Source organism: Hypanus sabinus, chromosome 2 (assembly GCF_030144855.1).
Source record: "Hypanus sabinus isolate sHypSab1 chromosome 2, sHypSab1.hap1, whole genome shotgun sequence".
In the NCBI taxonomy this organism is placed as follows: Eukaryota; Metazoa; Chordata; class Chondrichthyes; order Myliobatiformes; family Dasyatidae; genus Hypanus; species Hypanus sabinus.
In genome coordinates, this window is record NC_082707.1 from 75074224 (window position 1) to 75080223 (window position 6000).

Consider the following 6000-nt stretch of genomic DNA (forward strand, 5'->3'; position numbering starts at 1 on the left):
ATCTGTGAAGTTTGGCCAAAGTGGATTCAGAAATGGCTTGCCTGCAGAAAGCAGAGGGCCGTGGTGGAGGGAGTACATTGGGATTGGAGTGTTGTGACTAGTGGTGTCCCACAAGGATTGGTTCTGGGACCCCTACTTTTTGTGATATTTATTAACGACCTGGATGTAGGGATAGAAGGGTGGGTTGGCAAGTTTGCAGACAACACAAAGGTTGGTGGTGTTGTGGATAGTGTAGAGGATTGTCAAAGATTGCAAGAAGACATTGATAGGATGCAGAAGTGGGCTGAGAAGTGGTAGATGGAGTTCAAACTGGAGAAGTGTGAGGTGGTACACTTTGGAAGGACAAACTCCAAGGCAGAGTACAAAATAAATGGCAGGTTACTTGGTAGTATGGAGGAGCAGAGGGATCTGTGGGTACATGTCCACAGATCCCTGAAAGTTGCCTCACAGATAGATACGGTAGTTAAGAAAGCTTATGGGGTGTTAACTTTCATAAGTCGAGGGATAGAGTTTAAGAGTCGCGAGGTAATGATACAGCTCCATAAAACTCTGGTTAGGTAGGCCACACTTGGAGTACAGTGTCCAGTTCTGGTCGCCTCACTATAGGAAGGATGTGGAAGCATTGGAACGGGTACAGAGGAGATTTACCAGGATGCTGTCTGGTTTAGAGAGTATACATTATGATCAACGATTAGGAAGCTAGGGCTTTACTCTTTGGAGAGAAGGAGAATAAGAGGAGACGTGATAGAGATGTACAAGATATTAAGAGGAATCGATAGAGTGGACAGCCAGCACCTCTTCCCCAGGGTACCACTGCTCAATACAAGAGGACATGACTTTAAGGTAAGGGGTGGGAAGTTCAAGGGGGATATTAGAGGAAGGTTTTTTTACTCAGAGAGTGGAATGCACTGCCTGAGTCTGTGGTGGAGGCAGATACACGAGTGTAATTTAAGAGACTACTAGACAGGTATATGAATTTAAGGTGGGAGGATATAAGGGAGGCAGGGTTTAAGGGTCAGCACAACATTGTGGGCCGCTGTACTGTGCTGTACTATTCCATATTCTATGTTCTGTTTTATATCCTCTCCTGCACGTGGCACAGGCAATATTATAGATTAGGTAGGCCTCCATTAGTCTTGATAGACCATGGATTTGCACCTTGGAAAGTTTCCAGGGTGCAAGCCTGGGCAAGGTTTGTTTTTTTTTAATTATGGAAGACCGGCAGTTGCCCAAGCTGCAAGTCTCCCCTCTCCATGCCACCAATGTTGTCCAAGGGAAGGGTATTAGAATATTATTGATTACTGCTATTAAGGTCTGCTTTTCAGTTACCTACCTTGAGAGCAAGGTGGTACTGACGGAGATTCTCAGATTGGTTGCTTTAATCCTCTGAAGGCATTAAGTTGCCATTGTACATATCAGTGACCTGTAGATTTTGTTTGCAGGCCCAGATGTAGTTTGGTGTTCTTGCATTATTCTGTCAATTAGTGGTAAACTTGTGTGCTTGCGTGGATATGGTGTGGTTATTCAGCTCTTCACAGTTAATGTGCAGCATTATACTGTATTACCACAGATCATCTTAAAATTGAGAGCCTACAGTTCTCTCTATGGCCTGAGTAAATTCCAGTTTCATTACAGAAATAAGGACAGTATTGCCTGGAAGTCAGAGGATTTTGTGATGAATTGTTTGAAGCCAAACTGAGAATTTCCTAAAGGAAATCTCAAAATTTTGAACATAACCAAGAGAATAAGTAGTGTTAATATCCGGGTAAGTGTAAAAAGTGAGTGCTTGAATAAAGCCTAACAGTCACAAAATTTTTCACACAAAACAATGGAGAAACTCAACAGGTCAGGCAGCATCTGTGGAGGCAAATGGGCAGTTGGCATTTCAGGTTGAGATCCCTCATCTGGATTCCAGATGAAGGGTCTCGATTGTAAATGTCAACTATCCATTCCCTCTGTAGATACCGCCTGACCTATTGTGTTCCTCCAGTATTCTGCATGTTGTTCCAAGTTCTGGCATCCGTAGTCAGTAGTGAATCGGCCACACTTGGCATTTATGTAGGCTTTGCTACATTTTGCAGGAGTGATACTGATTTCCCTCAATTGGTCAATCCAACAGTAAGTACTAACCCTTACAAATATGGATTTCTCTCAGGTTATAAAAAATGTTATCATGATTGCAAACCTGTTTATGTCCTTTACTAGCATAACCCACTAAAAATAATGTCTTCTGCACATGTCTATGGAATCTCAGCACTGCACTAGTGAAAGACCTCTGTCACTGGCAATCTGGAGTGTAAGGGACTCCTTGACTTGGTTTTTTTTCCAGGTGTTCCTGTTCCCTCTCACATCCCAAAAATATGTGGGTTAGTTACCCTCCGTAAATTACCCCCAATGTGTATTAGAGTGGTAGAGTCTGTGGGGGGCAGAGCGTGGAGTGTGAGGAATGTCCAAAAAATAAAATGGGATTAGTAAGAATTATTCAAAATGGGTGCTTAATGGTTAGGGCACAGGTCAGTTGGCTGAACTGCCTGTTATTGCACCAGTTGTCCTTAATTCAGACCATCTGTGTCACCACTGTTCAATGCTGAAGGAAGGGAAGAGTCCGGGCCTGGTAAAGCCATTTTCATAGATTCAGCAGAGAAACAAACCCTTCGCCATCAATGTCCAACTAACAATCTATATTAATCCCAATGATCACAGTTCTATGCCTGGCCCAGATACTATTTAGATATCTGCCTCCTTTTTCTTCTCAGACAACAAAGACACATTCAATAGCTGAGGGCCACCACCTTTTCAACCCACAATCCTCCTCTTTCCTCCAGCACGCACGCGCATAACAGGGAAAGTGCACATGCCTGCTCAATACTTACATAGTCCAAATGAATAGAGCTCAACAATCTTGCATCCTTTTTATGTATCTATTCTAAAAAATAATTTTTTTAAAAAACTAAAAACAATTGAAATGTCTATTCCGATATGAGAATTAGTTCTAATCCTTGATGTTAATACAATTCTTAAGGTACCAAATGCCTTCACTAAGTGTTGTTAACAGCACAAAAGCTGGAACTCCCTTCTTTGTGAGACAGTCAGCTAGCTTTCCCTTTGTAGTTGACCATAGCACGTGATGAATTTTCTGTGCTTGGACAAGTTCTTTGAAGCGGCTTATCTCCAGGTGAAGACTCTTATCTGTAACTGAGTTGGTGGATTTGATGGCCTCAACAAAAGAGTTGTTGGCTGTGACACCAGTTACTTGTAGACTGTTCGTCTTTGGGTCACCATAGAAAAGAATAGAGAGTGGCCAGAAGACCAGCATTGTCAACACCTTTGGATATTGCAAGGTTTTCTCCCACTGGCGTGATCCATTTTGATTGCCAATAGAGAAGTAAAAATCTGCCCTCTTCTCCCATCAGTACAATAAAATGTCCCCCTTGAGTATCTCCATCAGAAATATTTCCAAGTGAGGCATCACTGAAGACAACAAGCCTTTTCCAAGCTGTTGAAACTTCAAGACTACTTTTTCAGACTGAATTCTGTGCACTATCTTGTTTGCCTCATGTAAAATTTGTACCGTGGCATTTTCTGTGAGCGATGCCAAGTTGCAGTCATCAAACATGATGTCAAGTCTGTTCTCCTTTTGGTCACGGCCCAAAACATCGACTGTACTCTTTTCCATAGATGCTGCCTGGCCTGTTGAGTTCCTCCAGCATTTTGTGTGTGTTGCTTGGATTTCCAGCATTTGTACATTTTCTCTTATTTATCTTTGTGCTGAGTTGCTCAGCTTTAGCTTCACTGAGGACAGCATCCATGAGGATTCCATATGGATTGTCTGAAGATTCCTGGCGTAGCTTTCAGGATGCAGTTGTATTGTTCTGTCCACAGCAAGGATGACTATCCCTACGTAGTAGAATCTGTCATCTTCCCTGCACCCAAACCGAAAGGCTGACTTTGGCTGAGGGATAACTCTTGTGACAAAGTTTTGTGAACCTCCCCATATGCAAGTCATTCACGAGACAGGCAATTAATCCAATTACATGATATACTGAATCTTGCCAGTAAAAAGACAGCTGGATCCACTTGTGTCATCTTTCCACCTGTTTTCAACATTATTTCCTTGACCTTTCCATACCAGTAGAGTGAAGCATCTGCTAGACCATACACACACTTTTTGAGTTTCCACAGTGTTTGTTCGCTTCTGGCTTCAGGTGGGGGTTTAATGTAAATGTCACATGGCAGCTCCATTCCCCATACTGCAACGGGGTCACCAATGCTTTTGACATATCACTGAGAGAAGTAGCCAGAGAGACAGATGCACACATTGGTGAGTCTTTTCAGAGTTCTTCTAAGTTCAATTCCTCAAGACCCCAGGCATGCTTTTGGTATAATTCCCGTCTGGGTTTCTTTCATGTGCACACCTATTTTGTAGACATTGTCTTTTGACCAATGTCTCTAGCTTCCTCAAACACTCCATTATTTCTCCAACTTCTGATTTCATCCTGTTTTACAGATTCAAATGATATCTCTTTAGCTACTAGGACATCTTCATTTTGCCATTTCTCAGATAGTCAGAGAATAGTGAATCTGTGGATACTTTGCCACAGACAGCTGTGGAGGCCAATTTCGTAGGTATACTTAAAATGAAAGCTGATAGTTTCCTGATTGGTCAGGGCATCAAAGATTATGGAGAAAAAACCGGTGATAAGGGCTGAGCAGAATCCGGGATCAGCCATGATGGAATGGCGGAGTAGACTAGATGGGCTGAATGGCCTAATTCTCCTATGTCTCATATTCTTATGGTCCGGACTGATCTATACTTAATTCAGTATGAAGTCTGTCTACATATAACATGTCAACTGACCCTGCAGTGCCAGCTACCATGACTGGTTCCAGGTAATTCAAATTGTACCAACATTTGTTTCTCCCAGTGCCTTTGCCTGCTCATCATCAGACTTCATCTTTGTATGAGATATCAGTGCCTTGCTCTACAAATCTCACAGTTTGTCCTGTTTCAAGTCTGAAACTTCCATGTTGTCTTTGCACTTGTGATCATTTCTGTTCGGGCAAGTCTGTTGAGTCCCCGACTGCATTCTCTGCCGCACTGTCAGTGTCACTGTTGAGTTCTTAGCTGCACTCTCATCATCCCTGTCTGTGCAATGTGACCAGTGCCAGGTAAGTGTGTTTCATTTTTGTGTCACTCTCCACGGAGTTCTGGTGGTCTTCAGTTTGTGCTTTATGTAGTCTGGAATGATGCACTCTCACATATGTACGTCTATGCCTCATCAGTACCACAACTCCATCCTGAGCAATGATGGACCTTTCCATTCTGTAGTCGGCTCTTTTGCAATACTCTCTGTTCCCTCTGTCGTATTTGTCATTTATCCTGTGCCCTCGGAGCTTTATGAATTCTCACTGAACACTTTGCTTCAGTGAAAGCCTTCCTCGATGCATACAATGCTGAAATAAGTTTCCCACCCCATTCACTCCTTGTAGTTCCTTTTAGAGCAGGAGGTATGTCAGCCAGTACTGAGGGAAGGTTTGGGTTCTGGCCAAACACCAAACTGATACAGGCTATAGCCATGTACATTGTCTTCACCATAAGGCCCCAGTCCAGGCCCGTGTTCCAGTCACAGCCATTGCCTTTCTTTACCTTTCGCATTATTTCAGTAAGCATTTGACTGTGTCACTCCAGAAGTCCATTATTCCAAGGACTGTATGCCGTTGTTGTCTTTATTTCAATGTTGAAGTTCTCTGCCATGTCTCTGAATTCATCATTATTAAATTCACCACCATTATCACTGAATACTTTCTGAGGTGGGCCATGCACATTTATCCAGGAATAGATGAAGTTTTTTACTACCTCTGGGGGTCTCTTTCTATTTATGATGCTCCTAGCACTAAAATGTGTTAATTCATCAATGATAGCACATTCCTTGCTATCATGTTCATGTAGGTCTACGGCTACTGTTTATTATATTCAGATACCAGTGACAGACCAGCCAG